This window comes from Podarcis cretensis (assembly GCF_951804945.1).
Source record: "Podarcis cretensis genome assembly, chromosome: 7".
Taxonomy (NCBI): domain Eukaryota; kingdom Metazoa; phylum Chordata; class Lepidosauria; order Squamata; family Lacertidae; genus Podarcis; species Podarcis cretensis.
The window spans coordinates 42798584-42814221 of record NC_137176.1 but is presented as its reverse complement, the minus strand read 5'-3'; the positions used below and the strand labels follow the sequence as shown (position 1 = coordinate 42814221).

The 15638-nt window shown below is 38.1% G+C and overlaps 1 protein-coding gene across 6 annotated transcripts in view; it reads right to left on the bottom strand.

Moving 5' to 3' along the window:
• SPIRE1 (spire type actin nucleation factor 1) overlaps positions 1-15638 on the bottom strand; it is an 84009-nt gene that overhangs the window by 55158 nt on the left and 13213 nt on the right. The gene's annotated exons all lie outside the window — the stretch shown is intronic.

The window sequence follows — 15638 nt, the reverse complement described above, 5'->3', positions numbered from 1 at the left end:
GCTAGGATCTGAAAGTGATGGGGTCGTGACGAATTGGATTTGGAAGACATGTACTCTCAGTTGAACAACTTCCAAGTCCAGTTTTCCTCCCATAATAGGAAATGGCATCATGGGCTGAAGGGGTGAACAAGCCCACATGTTCCAGACTTGAGCAACTTTATCTCAGCTATGAAGATGGCTTCCTAGGACCCTCTCCTGAGCCCAAGACAAGCACCTGCAATGGCTTCAAGGTTGAAACAAAATCATTGCAGGTGCTGAATATCTACCATTGCAGCCCTTCTGTTCAAGCCAAGAAGAGAGATTGTGCTTGATTCCTTTGTAACCACTATTTTATGGACAGCTGGCACTGATATTTCACTCTCTCTGCTTCAGTTGCATTCTTCCAGCTGAGGGATGGACGTGCCCCAAACCACACCTTCTTTTGCTACAACTGACTTGCTTAATGGCAGGCTTGGTCTGGAAACATCTAGTTGGCACATTTTTCTGTTTGGTTTAATAAAGGCCATAGACTAAATGAATTATTTTTAGGAGAAGAATATGAGTAATATTGGTGATTTAATTCTCCTGAGAACTTTTACTTTTTGCCAGTCTGTTCCAGTAAATTTTATTGTTTATAGCCAATGGACATCACAATACAGCATGAGCACAAATCACACAACTATAAAACAAAAGACATTTCATGCACCAGACCAGGACAAATTCTACAATATCTAAAATTTAAAAACATTCCTTCTAGTCAGCATCCCAGGGGTTTGGCACTTGCACTATCCAGAAAGGTTGCCCTTATTTTTCTTGCCACTAGTGCAAACAGTGCCACCCTATAGCTGATGCATTTATGTGATTTCCAGTCATATCACAGACAGTATATGCTTTCTAAAATGAACTTTTAAAAACTATTTTTATTTTTCAGTCATTTTGAAACACGTGTTAATGTTTATAATGCATGCCATTCTCCCTCACTTATTACATATAATAGGGCATTGTCTGTGTGCTTGCCCTCTTCCTGAGCTTGTCCATGTTCATAATTAAAGTGACAAAACTCCAAGGCATAGCTGTACTTATAAACATTTCAAAGGCTGTTTTTCTGCCACACTTGTAATTATCTGACTTTTCCTTGGAGCTGGTAATCTCTTTATAAGTCTGAGGCCCAAATAAGTCTGCGGTCAAGAAGAGTCAGAGTAGCTCCAAATATATTTGTGTAAGTTTCTAAGGAGTGGGATATAATCTGTAATACCAAGTACCCTTCACCCTGCTGTGTTAAAGGACCTGCCAAGTTGATTCACCTACACTTGATTCTTACGTTGTTTGAAAACTAAGGCTGTGTATGTGCCATACATATAAGCACATCACACCCAACGGAATAAAAGGAACTGTAGCTTGTTAAGGGTGCTGGGAATTATAGCTCTGTGAGGGGTAAACTACACTTCTTAGGATGGGGTGGTGGTTAATGTATGGTGTGCACACTGCTTAAGTTGCAGAAAAATTATACCACAGCAAAAGCAGTCACAAACATTCTATTAAAACCAATCAAATCATTCTTCTGCCTAGCCCTCCATTTATCTGTTATACATGTCAAAGGAGGTAGCAGGCAGGCCAGTCCCACTTACTATGTTTGTGCATTCAGCAGACTATCAGAAATGAGAGTACAGTGGTACCTCGGGTTAAGTACTTAATTTGTTCCAGAGGTCCGTTCTTAACCCGAAACTGTTCTTAACCTGAAGCACCACTTTCGCTAATGGGGCCTCCCACTGCTGCCACACCGCCAGAGCACGATTTCTGTTCTCATCCTGAAGCGAAGTTCTTAACCCGAGGTACTATTTCTGGGTTAGCGGAGTCTGTAACCTGAAGCGTATGTAACCCAAGGTACCACTGTATAAGCAAATAATTTCTCTTTTATGATACAGTGGTACCTCGGGTTACATACGCTTCAGGTTACAGACTCCGCTAACCCAGAAATAGTGCTTCAGGTTAAGAACTTTCATCTTAAGACTGTGACCAGGTACAGTTTCCAAGGCTTCAACATCAATAAAAGTAACTTGTATTCCTCCACACACTAATGGTCTATTTATCATCTGGTCTAATGAAAACTACTGGAGAACTTGAAAGGTTGCACATTATTTTGTGGTGTTTTGGATGGCCTAATAAGGGTATTGTCCTAACATTGATAATGTAACACAGCAGCCCTACAGATGAATTGTTGTTGTTTAATAACAGAATTAACTTCCATTTAGGAGTGTTTTCATGCATTCACAGGTGTGTGATAAAACACTACAGAGGAGCAAGTCACACAATCTAAAGAGTCAGATTTTTCAGGTTGTGGTCCTATGTACTTGAGAGTTAGTCCCACTGAATTCAATGAGGCTGATTGACAATGTAATCCTATATATATATCTATTTAGAAGTAGAGCAGATATGTATAGGATTACAATGTCATTTTGAATGTCCATGACATTGCTAAGCAGTGGTGCATCAATAAAACTGCTAGCATATTTGTAAAGCTAAGCCAAGCCGGTACAGTTTCAAATTGGATGGGAGACTGCATTCAGATTCCTGTAATGCAGGGGGTTGGTCTAGATGACCCTTGGGGTTCCTTCCAACTCTACAATTCTATGATTCTATATTAAAAGACTTATTTAATGCATCACTGAGATAACAATTTACCCCTCCCCATATGAACTGAACCAGACCCTGAGATCATCATTTGAGGCCATTCTTCTTGTGCCTCCTCCATGAGGGGTCCAGAGGGCAGCAAATTGAGAAGGGGCCTTTTCTGCACTGGCTCCCCATTTGTGGAATATTCTCCTTGGGGAGACTCACCTGACACCTTTGTTACATACTGTTAGGTACCAAGCAAAAACGTTCTTCTTATCCCATACCTTGGGCTAATTAAACTGGTTCAAAATTGGGAAAGGAGTACGACAAGGCTGCATTTTGTCTCCCTGCTTATTTAACTTATATGCAGAATTCATCATGCGAAAGGCTGGGCTGGATGAATCCCTAGCCGGAATTAAGATTGCCGGAAGAAATATCAACAACCTCAGATATGCAGATGACACAACCTTGATGGCAGAAAGTGAGGAGGAATTAAAGAACCTTTTATTGAGGGTGAAAGAGGAGAGTGCAAAATATGGTCTGAAGCTCAACATCAAAAAAACGAAGATCATGGCTACTGGTCCCATCACCTCCTGGCAAATAGAAGGGGAAGAAATGGAGGCAGTGAGAGATTTTACTTTCTTGGGCTCCATGATCACTGCAGATGGTGAGAGCAGCCACGAAATTAAAAGACGCCTGCTTCTTGGGAGAAGGGCAATGACAGGCCTAGACAGCATCTTGAGAAGTAGAGACATCACCTTGCCAACAAAGGTCCGTATAGTTAAAGCTATGGTTTTCCCAGTAGTGATGTATGGAAGTGAGAGCTGGACCATAAAGAAGGCTGATCGCCGAAGAATTGATGCTTTTGAATTATGGTGCTGGAGGAGACTCTTGAGAGTCCCATGGACTGCAAGAAGATCAAACCTCTCCATTCTGAAGGAAATCAGCCCTGAGTGCTCACTGGAAGGACAGATCCTGAAGCTGAGGCTCCAATACTTTGGCCACCTCATGAGAAGAGAAGACTCCCTGGAGAAGACCCTGATGTTGGGAAAGATGGAGGGCACAAGGAGAAGGGGATGACAGAGGACGAGATGGTTGGATAGTGTTTTCGAGGTTACCAGCATGAGTCTGACCAAGCTGCGGGGGGCAGTGGAGGACAGGAGTGCCTGGCGTTCTCTGGTCCATGGGGTCACGAAGAGTCGGACACGACTAAACGACTAAACAACAACAACAATGGCCTTTTAAAACTGTTTATGTATTTGGGGGGAGCATTGTTTTTGTTTGTTACTATGGTATGTATTTTTGTATTTCTATATTGTAAACCGCCCTGTGATCCTTGGATGAAGGGCGGTGTAGAAATTTAATAAGTAAATAAAATAAATACATTTAGTTTATTCCAAAGCCAAAATAATCAAAACAGCAATTCCAGTAGCACAGACATTATTCTCTTTGTTGGCACATCACTTTTCTTCAACATCCTTGAGAACAGTATGCACAGGGGGAATTAATCTTTGTTTAAACTCTTCGGCTGAAGGACTGTTAATCTTTCTGTTTGGAAAGTATTCATGTGAACTCCCTCAGTAAACCAAGAAACAAGTTTTATTAGAAAGGAGGAGTTATGAAAATATTTAAAGTGCATTACTTTCTTGGTTTATTACCTGTTTAATCTTACTACCTTTTTAATGCAGTCAGATAATTAGAGTGTTTCATCTAGTGCAAAGTTCACTGACATATTTTTTCAGTTTCTGTGCAATATATATCTATGCTAACACTAACTACGACAGAAAGCGAACATTTTGGGAGATAAACATATCTTGTACCTCTTTTTAAGGTATGTCTGCAGTGATTAAAATTCCTAGTATTACTGTGAGTTAGTCCAAACTGAGTGCAATGAGCTGACATATCGGTCATCATATCATGGATTAGCTGAGCAAATGCAACAAGCTGCGGTACAACCAAACAAGGATATTCAGATTGTTGACAGGCACAGGAATCTATCTGTACTGGATTACAAAAAAGTAGTAATGTTACCAGTGCTATTTACACTCAAATGCACAAAGTCACATTATTCATAAACTAGTGTGTCTGTATCCTTTAACAGGCAATGAAGAATATGGACACTGGCATAATCTTGTCTCCCGGAAAAACAACCTTTACAGTTTTTAAAAGCAGATTAGTAAATATGTAGTTGCAAATATACCATTTCAATGTCTCCTAAAAATCCACAAGTGATGGGATAAGATCTTATTCAGTGGTAAGGCAGAACATAAATTTGCTCCTTGTTCTGCTGAACAACAAGCAATTTTAAGTCCAAAAGAGTTTAAAAAACATGATCTGTCTACTTGGGAAAGTGAGGAAGTGATACAGGAATGAGAAAGTACCGGTAAATGGGAATACCAAGCAGAAGGCACACAGCTTCTGGTATGCACAGCAGGTATTTGTTGAACAGTTACACTTAACAAGCAGACTTAAACCTACCTTGCATCTAAATTTCTCCTCACAACTTCCTAGTGAACTTTACAACTCTACTTAATCTCCTTTATGGTGTGTGAGCAGAAAGAGCTAATCCTTTTATTTAAAATTAAAAGTACACATTTTGTTATTTAAAATGGTACAATGAGAGATCATAAAAAGTAGCAGCCATTAAGCAGTGTAACGTCATATAAAGTCATATAAAGACCAGCAGAACACAAAAGTCATATAAAGACCAGCAGAACTGGGCACTAGATAGAATAGAGGCAGCTTTCATTGAATGTCATATAAATAGTAAGGACTACAAAAAACAAACTTCTTAAAAAAGAAACATCAATTAATATGAAAGCACCAAAGGATGTCAAAACAAGTCAATTAACTAAGCTGCCTCTGGGGCCTCAACTCGTTTGATATTTTAAATATCAATGAATAATTCCAGCTCCTGAATTATAGAACACAGAACAGTTTTTGTTTTGTTTTTTTGTTTCATTTCATTTCACTAATCCTTCTGTGTGAATTATTTTCTAAGATGATAAGGAGCTGTCTTCCATTGTGGTGGTCTAAAAGTGACTGCAGAATAACACAGTAGTACGACTTCTCAATTTTTAGTTCTCAGACAGAGGTCTTTCTCAACCAGAAATCCGTTAACTGGCAGTGCTAGGATTAAATCTAAAACTTGTGAATATAAAACAGATGCTCTACTTCCAACTTATTGCTCCTGTAATGTGGTCCTAGTACAAGCTCTGTAAATGATGCCATAGCAGACCAAAATGTGGGGAAATTATATTTAACACTGTGTGTACTCCTCAAAATGGCTGCTTTTCTTGCTTTCTGTTCTCTGCTTCTATTCTTGAGAAATGTTTGTCTCTATGCACCAACTCACTGAATACCTAATATATCAGGCCACATCATTTTATCAATATGTCACTCACCTTCTTAACAATTTTGTTGGACAAGTCACGATTTCTATTTTACAAAAATAGGTTACTGCTAAGGTTGAACTGAAATCAAAATAACATTGTAATGTCCAATAATCCACCTGCTGGACATATTCACTTGAGAATTGCTCCTCTACATAATTGGCCAATTACGAACATTCACATAAAATACTAGTCAGTATGCTTAGCTGTTTTCTGCAAAAAGCTATGACAAAACATTCCATGGAATTATCTGCATTCACTGAAGCTAGAATTACCCTGAATTTACAGATGAACACACAACACTCCATTACTTCCATTTTGGGGATGACTTTGACTGAAATCTAGTAATGGCTCTGAAACAGTAAATAAATGATAAGCTTAAAATAAAATTTATTTGGTCTTTCTAGAACAGATTTTCCCTTCATTTTTTTAGTTAGCCAGCTAGGATAAGAGACATCCCTTTGTTAAGTATGAATAGAATTAAGAATACCTCCCTGCACAACTATAGTGAGAGGCAGTGTAAAAGAAATAAATACAGCAACAAGCGCAATACGGTATTTTAAAACAAATATAAAGAGATTTAAGGTGAGGCTAGTAGTAGCATGAAGCAAGTTCCTTAAGGTGAGAGGTTTAAGTTGCTGTACTGATTGAAGGCAGTGACCATAGTTCTATCAAATTTAATATATATGTACATGGTCAATTGCAAAAAAATATCCAACAGCCTCGTTTCACTTCGAAAGTGGAAATTTCCCCAAACTGAGGGGATTGGTAAAAAGGAAGTTGAAAGGCAAAGTTAAGAGGATCAAATCTCTCCAAAAAGCTTGGAAGTTGTTTAAAACCATAATATTAGAAGCTCAGCCAGAATGTAAACCACAGATCAGAAAAGGTACCACCTGAGTCAAGAAGCTGCCGGTGTGGTTAGTTAATGAGCAGAGTCAAAGAAGCTATTAAGGACAAGAAGGTTCCCTTTAGAAAATGGAAGTATTGTTCAAACAAGGAGGGGAAAAGTAATACAAATGCTGGCAAACAAATTCAATCAGACAATAGGGGGTGCTAGAAAAAGAATTTAAGGAGCACACAGTTAAACTATAAAATTTTAGGGAGTCCCGCAGGGATGTGTTAGGATCTTTGGATGACAAGTGAGGCAGAGGTGTGCTAACAGACGAAAAGAGATGGCAAAGAAGCTGAATGAAGGTGCAGTCTTCACAGCAGAATATATAGGGCAGCTCCCAGTGCCTGAACTGACTTTCACAGGAAAAAAGGCAAATAGTGACGACAAAAGATGCAATTTTAGGTCTTCCTAACAAAATAAAAACAGACAAATCATATGGTCTGGACAGCATCCACCTGAGAGTATTTAAAGAACTCAAATGTGAAATTGCTGTTCTTCTAACAAAATTATGTAATTTGTCCTTAAGATTAGCCTCCATACCAGAGGACTGAGGAGGCCAATATAACACAAACTTTCAAAAAGATATCCAGGGGAGATCATTGAAATTACAGGCTTGTTTGCTTAACATTGTTCTGGGGGAACTGGCTGAAAGCATTGCTAGATACAGAACTACCAAGCATGCAGAAGTACAAGTTTGCTGAAGCAGATGCATAGCTGTCAACTTTTCCCTTTTCTTGCAAGGAATCCTATTTGGAATAAGTGAATTTCCCTTAAAAAAAGGGAAAAGTTGACAGCTATGAGCAGATGCTGGGAATTACAAGTCGGGAGAGCACCATTCAGGTCCTATTTGAGGGCTTGCCAGTGGCACCTGGTTGGCCACTGCAGTGAACACTAGCTATAGATGATTCATCCTGTGTAATAATGTTCAAAATAGAAAGCAAAATGTGTTCTACAAACTTTCATTTAAAAAGGCTGTCCCAAACAGCTTCCATCATCTGCATGGCATTCATTAATAAAACTGTATTTATAATACATTACATAATTTAACTGAATGAGGATTTTGCTCTGTGCTGATAAAAAACCCCTGGAAAATCCTTAATGCTGCTAGGGAATCTGCTTAATGCTATGACATGATGTTATATTACTTAACTGTCCTAAATCAAGTAGGGGATCAAGTTGTAATTTCAGATAATTCAGAGAACCAGATTATTATTTCTTGGTTTGTGCAATCATAGCCAACACTTTGTTGCTTACAAACAACATTAACAATTAATTTTATCATTACAATACTAAACATTCAACTACTAAGGGTATGTTTTGCATTATAAATTTTACATTAGTGACTGGATACTTAATACACTGTTATAATATTCACTGTAACTAGATAGGATGTGACACATCATTTCTAGTATCAGGCCACTGCAGTAGTTTCATTTTAAATCTCATAGTTGCTAAGTATTGCATAAGAGTTGGATAATTTCCTGAAACTTTCCCCACTACAACAATGTAAAAAATATAGTGGGAGTTTGTTTTCCTAAAATATGTTAGTGATGTAAAAAGCTAATTAAAACTGAACTGTGTCCTAACAGTGTAAACATTAGAAAAGTTCACAGTGTCAGCTATATCCAAGAACATATGAAACGACCCTGAATCTTGAGAAATTATTAGAACAGAATATTTTATTTCTGTCATATCATGAATGGCATCCAAAGCCACAACAAATATTTTGAAGCTTATGGTTATATTATAAATTATGACTATATTATAAATGTGATGTAATGTCATGTTCTCAGTCTCTTGGAAGAAAGCATTATGTCACCATTGCTATTCCCCATATAGGTTACCATTACTTTGCAGCCTACTGGTGCTGGATCTGTACTAAGTGCATAAACTGAACAAGTCTCTCACATTTGAAAAGGCCCTAAATGAATTACTTCTTATGTTGGGCAAGTGGATTATTGCAAGTAAAAAAATATAAAGGAAGCTTTATATATACAGCATTTCAAACAAAGTAACCCCCATGGTTTTGTGTGAGTTTTTAATGAAACGCATCATAAGAGTTACATATAAGATTTGACTTTTCTGTGAACCAGTTTTGACTATTAAATATTGTTGTAGGATGTTTAGTGAGATATAAACTTTCACCCCTACAGCTTGAATGGATGGCCAGCCGAAGGGTATTCAAGGTCATAGAAAAAACCCTGATCAGAGTAGCCATCAACTCTATTTTAACAGTATAATCATGGATTTTAAACAGCAGTTGTCTGTTCCCAGCATTAATCCAGTCTTTCACTTTATCCCCAACATCCCGAGGAATGATAGTATCTGAATAGTAAGCAAAGGCACTGGAGGCATAAGGATGAATGGGTGCCTAGTAAACAGGATGAATGGGTGCCTAACAAGTCAGATGGATGAATAATCTCCTTGCAGGATGAAGCTGAAAGTGCAACACTTCATGATTGCTAAAGATAAGTAGCTGACTGCCCTAATTAAATTGAAGAATAATGGAAGGAGGCAATAGATAATACGCTCTATTGCCTTTGCAGCCCTTGCAATTGGATATTAGATGGTTAGAGAAAACAAGTCCCCATGCCTTTTTCACAAGAAAATACCATTTCTGAATCACTGGTGTTGAATGTTTGAACAATTCACTTGAAACTGTCAATTCTTTGTTAGTCTAGGCATGAAGATTATAATATACCTGAACACCTTATTTATTATTTATTTCAGCTATTTATATATCACTGAATCAACAAAGTTTCTAAGCCATGTGCAATAAGATTTCAAAAAGCATACAGTGGATAAAACAATAAAAATTAATCATACAAAAAGAAAACTTACATAAAATGCCTGCTAAAACAGAATGTTTGCTTGTGGCCTGCAAATAACATAGTCTTTGATTTCTGGGCAAACCTGTGTTTTATTCAGAAACAAATTAGCAGCCTCATAGTTTTAAGTAAATAAAATAAACAATAGTCATTTGTGCAAAGAATCAAACCTGAAACAAATAAAATTATTCTTTATAACTGAAAATCCAGTAGTGATGAATTAAAATAGTATTTTTAAAATCCAATGCATGGCACAGCTAATTATATCGTTACAAAAACTAATTAAAATAGCATTTGCAGTCACAAAGCACATACTTTTTAAGATCTCAGATAAAGCATACTTCTGACACATCAGCAGCATTTGCACCATACAAAAATGCTTTGGCAAACAACGAGAAAGAGCACTCTACCACAGACATAGCTAGAAGTGCAGCACTGAAGTAAAAGTCTGCTGTACAAATAGCCAATTGTAATTAATGCACAATGACTAGCCTATGAGATACAATCTCAGGAGATCTACACCTGTTCTTCAGGATTTTGATCTGACAAGCTCATATGTCTCTTAGGCTGGTTGCAACATGAATCCAACAGCATTCAGCTAACTACACAGGGGAGAATGCCCTCCTGCCCAACACCCTTACTATTTCATTTCCAAACGAAACTAAATGAAATACAATAATGCATATATAATATAGGGTCACCTCTAATAGTGTCAGCCTGCCGGTATAATGGATTTCTGCCCAAGCAAATGGAACTTCCCCTTCCTCTCTTCTGCCATGAGGCCCCCATCCCCACCCAAATCATCAAGATTCTTCATCTCCAAAATGCTTTCATATAAACATAATGTCTTTTACCATGTAACTGTGGAAGTTCATGTATCAAATAAACATGGTGAACTTGGGGCCGAAATATTGGGAAATTTTGGAACAAGAAGGAGATAAATTGAAATTGCAGAGTTTCGAGAAATTAAAAGATAAAGTGCGAGACTGGTTTCATTATTATCAGATAATGGAGGCATATAATTTGGACAAGAAAATTGGCTTCCAGGTGGAAAAATCAAAATTAGAAACAGAATTGTTAGAACCCAAAACTAAGAATTTGTCAAGGATGTATAACTTGCTGTTGAAATGGAACACTCAGGATGAAACGGTTAAATCCGCTATGATTAAATGGGCACAGGATGTTGGACATAATATCATGTTTGCTGACTGGGAACAGTTGTGGAACACCGGTATGAAATTTACGGCATGTAATGCCCTAAGAGAGAATATTATGAAAATGATTTATAGGTGGTACATGACCCCAGTCAAGCTTGCAAAAATTTATCATTTGCCCGATAATAAATGTTGGAAATGTAGAGAAAATGAAGGCACTTTTTTTCATCTTTGGTGGACATGCCCAAGGATTAAGGCTTTCTGGGAGATGATATATAATGAACTGAAAAAGGTATTTAAATATACCCCTTTGAAGAAACCAGAGGCCTTTCTTCTGGGCATAGTTGACCAATCGGTGTTAAAGAAGGATAGAACTTTCTTTATGTATGCCACTACTGAAGCAAGAATACTTATCGCAAAATATTGGAAGACACAAGATCTACCCACTTTGGAAGAATGGCAGATGAAGGTGATGGACTACATGGAACTAGCAGAAATGACTGGCAGGATACGAGATCAGGGAGAAGAGTCAGTGGAAGAAGACTGGAAGAAATTTAAAGACTACTTACAGAGACACTGCAAAATTAATGAATGTTAGAATAATGTTGGATTGGAACTAAGTGGTTTCTAGCTGTAATGGGTTAAAAGAATATGAAAAAATGGGTTTATATAAGTAAAAATTCAAGATTGTAATAATTTTAAAATAAGATTTGGGTAGCGTAAAGAGGGAAAGAAATTGTTGAATTAATAATTTGATTTGGAATACAAAAAAGGGAGGTATGAGGAGGTCCAAGAAACAAGTTAATGAAAAATAATGTGGTGGAAAGATCGACTGTTTTTAACAATTTTTACTTTGTATTTTTTCTTTCTTTTTTCTTCTTTTTGTTTTTCTTTTTTGTAATGCAAAAACCTTAATAAAAATTCTATAAAAAAAACAACATGTTGAACTTGGGAAGCTTTCCCTCTTTTAATTTCAACTTTTGCAAAAGTTACATCTGATTGTACATAAAAAATAGTGGAGATGATAGAGCTGGTTAAATATGAAATTTAGTAATCTACTGTGTCAGTACACAAGCACAATTAAATGCCAGCAACTCCCACTTCTATCACAGAATGCCTGCTTCTTAAGCAATGGATTGGATCATGCCTACAATTTATATTATCCAATTTCAATTATTCAAACTTTCAAAGCAAATAATTGTCCTTCAGCTAAGGTGGGGAAAAATATATTAACTTGTTCAATTTAGGATTTTATTTTGAAGGATACATCTTTCTCTATACACGTCCACACTTGATCGAACAGATAAGTACTCCACACTTGGGTTTGTTTATCTAACTACATGAGAACTTAAAATATGTTATTTAATAAGCATGGAGTAGGTCAAGTCAAGTGGGTTCAGGGACAAATGGGCTGCTGAGCTGTAAGAAGACCCTTGCCAAAGGTCCATCTAGTCCAGAGTTCTTTTATCACAATGACCAACCAGACACACACCTCATTTGTGATTGCCAGCAACTAGTATTCAGGAGCATTCCACAGAGGGAAAGAGTGGCTGATCACTGTACAGTGGTGCCCCGCAAGACGAACGCCTCGCAAGACGGAAAACCCGCTAGACGAAAGGGTTTTCCGTTTTGGAGGTGCTTCGCAAAACGAATTTCCCAATGGGCTTGCTTCGCAAGACGAAAATGTCTTGCGAGTTCCTGCGGGTTTTTTTCCCTTCCCCCCCCTTTCCTAAGCCGCTAAGCCGCTTATCAGCTGATCCGCTGATAAGCCGCTTAACAGCTGATCGCTAAAAGCCGCTAAACCGCTAATAGCGCTAATCCGCTAAGCTGTCAATGGGCTTGCTTCGCAAGACGAAAAAACCGCTATACGAAGAGCCTCACAGAACCAATTAATTTCGTCTTGCGAAGCACCACTGTACCTTCTGCAGCTACCACTTCAGAGACATCATTGTCTCTGAAATTGTGTCTACCAAACTATGCTGCAACCAACTTTTTAAACACAAAGTTCATGAATATACACAAAATTGTAATATCCCAAATAGTGCACATTATAGGTTTCTACACCCATTATTTAGGGACCCAGAACAATTCTTATGCAAGCCTTTTTTTACCCTACACTGTAGTTCACAATATATTTTCTATTTTTAGCCTATAATTATGTACATAACCTTTTATAAACTTTACCACTTACTAGCTTCAGTCCTGCATATGATGATAAAAATACTACCCTAGTAATATTGCATAGTAAACAGCTTTTGTATTAAGATTTCTCAAACAGTTTTGGAAATAATGATTGAAGGTTCTCTTTGCCCTTGAGCATACTAGAGCTGCCTTTCCAACTGAACCATGAAAGTACTTTGGCTGGGCTACCTCAGTTATTTGTCACATTCTGTCCTACTGTACATATTTTCAAAGGCCAAGCAGAATGTTTGTGCTATAAATGCTGAAGTAAAGAACAAAAACTTGTATTGTACACTGCCATTTTATTAAACTGAATCTTTAATTTAATGTATGTTACTGGCCTAAAAGTTTGTTTTGCCTTCCATGGAGGTTCCTTATTAAACAGTGAAGTATTCCTTGAAATAAGGAACACGAGGCAAGCCCAAGCATTTTTTGCAAACTCCCAAGAAAAAAAATCTCAAAACTGAATTGTTCTATTTTACTATTACATTGTACAGGCCATAGATGATGATTAATAATTGTATCTATTAATCCTACAATATGTTTATTATTATTATTATTGTTATTATTATTATTATTATTATTATTATTAGTAGTAGTAGTAGTAGTAATAATAATAATAATAATAATAATTGCCACCCACAAATACTAAGTTGCATTTCTCTGATCTTAAAAAGGTGCAGGACAGAAGTGGGTAAGGGACAGAAGCTGAAGCCCACAAAATGGCAGGCAAAGTCCTGAAAAGGCTAACAGAAGTCAAGAGCGGTCAAGAGTGATAAGACTGACGAAGAAACCAGAAGGAAGAATATAACTTAGTAATCTGAAATGACTATTCAAAACATTTGCTGCAGGTGTCATTGACAGACTATACCTATTTTGCTTTTGAGCATGATATAAGAATATAAGAAAAGCTTGATGGATCAGGACAGAGGCCCACCTAGTCCAGCACAATGTTCTCACAGTGGCCACCCAAACACCTATGAGAAGCATGCAAACAGAACATGGGCATAACCCACAATTCCCAGAAACTGGTGTTCAGAGCCATACTGCTTCTGACAGTGGAGTTACAACATACTGTCACAGTGCTGGAGGAATGGACATCCTGAGTAAACAGCTAACACTTTATTGTCAAAAGTACACTTACACGTTAGCAAAAGGCATGTCTATCAGGCCTACGTGTATCAGCTACTTCCAGGTGTGCACCCGATGAGGGAGTTGCTGAACAAAGAAGCCCTGCCCTCAACCTCCATTTATGTCGTTCTTGCCCCCCCCCAGCTGCTTGCAAGCAGATAATGACTCCACCTGCGTGTAACCTTTTGCTCTTCCTGCTTCAATCCTCTTCTGGTCTTGGGAGACAGTAGAGCAGGAGGTGGAGGCAGAAGGAGGAGGTGTGGAAGCCCTTTACACCAGCTTGACCTCTCTCTCTCTCCTCCTGCACCTGTTCTTCACTCTCCAATCTCGCAGCTTCCCCTGCCTCTCATCTCCTGGCTGTTACTGGCTCCCCCAGATCACTGATCCCTTCCTCCAAGTCAGTCTCCAACCCCCCTTCTTCCGGTGCCCACTCACCCAAATCCAGCCACCACTCCTCAGTTTCTAGTCAGTCCCTGGCACATACCCATCATGGCAATAGCCTTATCTTTCATAAATTCATCTAATCTTTTAAAGCCAACTAAGTTGATAGCCCCATCTTGTGGGAGAGAATTCCATAGTTAATTCCGTAGTGTGAAGTAGCACGTATTTTGTCTATCCTGCATCTTCCAAGACTCAGTTTCATTGGATGTCCCTGAGTCCTACTGTTATGAGAGAGGGAGAAAAACATCTATACCCACTTTCTCCACATCATGCTATTTCTATAAAAAAAAAAGTATTTCTATTCCACTCACATGGCAAGCTTATTTTTGTTTCTAAAAAAGAACTATCTTGAATTTTATGCATGATGTCATATGACAGGAGCTGCAGCAGTGAATAGTATGTTTTAAGGTCACAATGAATGATTTTCTATCTTTTCCAAGCTCTGGTAAAACACAGCTGATCTTTATTTCCAGAAAGTACAAAGATCTTCCCACCACTATTAGTAATTCAGTGTATTTCTAGTGTATTAAAAATGGTGACAAAAACCAGGGGGCAGTTGCATATTAAATCTCAGCAGCAGCATAGCAAGCACAGGGCCATTGAGATACAGAAGCCAGCATATGAGTCAGAAACAATAACTATCCAAGTCCCTAAATCCTAGAAACTCAGTAGCCAAATCAATGCCTCCAAAGAAAACTGATTACTATCAAATACCCTTTTCACCAAAAGAGAGAACTCAGTCAACAGTAGCATTGTCATGTGAGAGAGCCCTTGAGGCAAGGTGGTAGAGATACAGATCAGCCACACAAGACTTCCAGTTTACCCTGACCGACAGGTGAGGGCAAAAGCTACAAAAACTCTGCCTGGAAAGAGGTTGGATCTTGTTCTTTATAGAAACTTTATATTCCCACACAGTGGGTAAAATGGTTTTTAATGTGGTGGAAATCCTATGTCCAAATTCTTGCAAAACTCACCACATTGTTCGAGCAAGTTACCATCACTCAACCAACCTCTCTTCCAGGGGTAT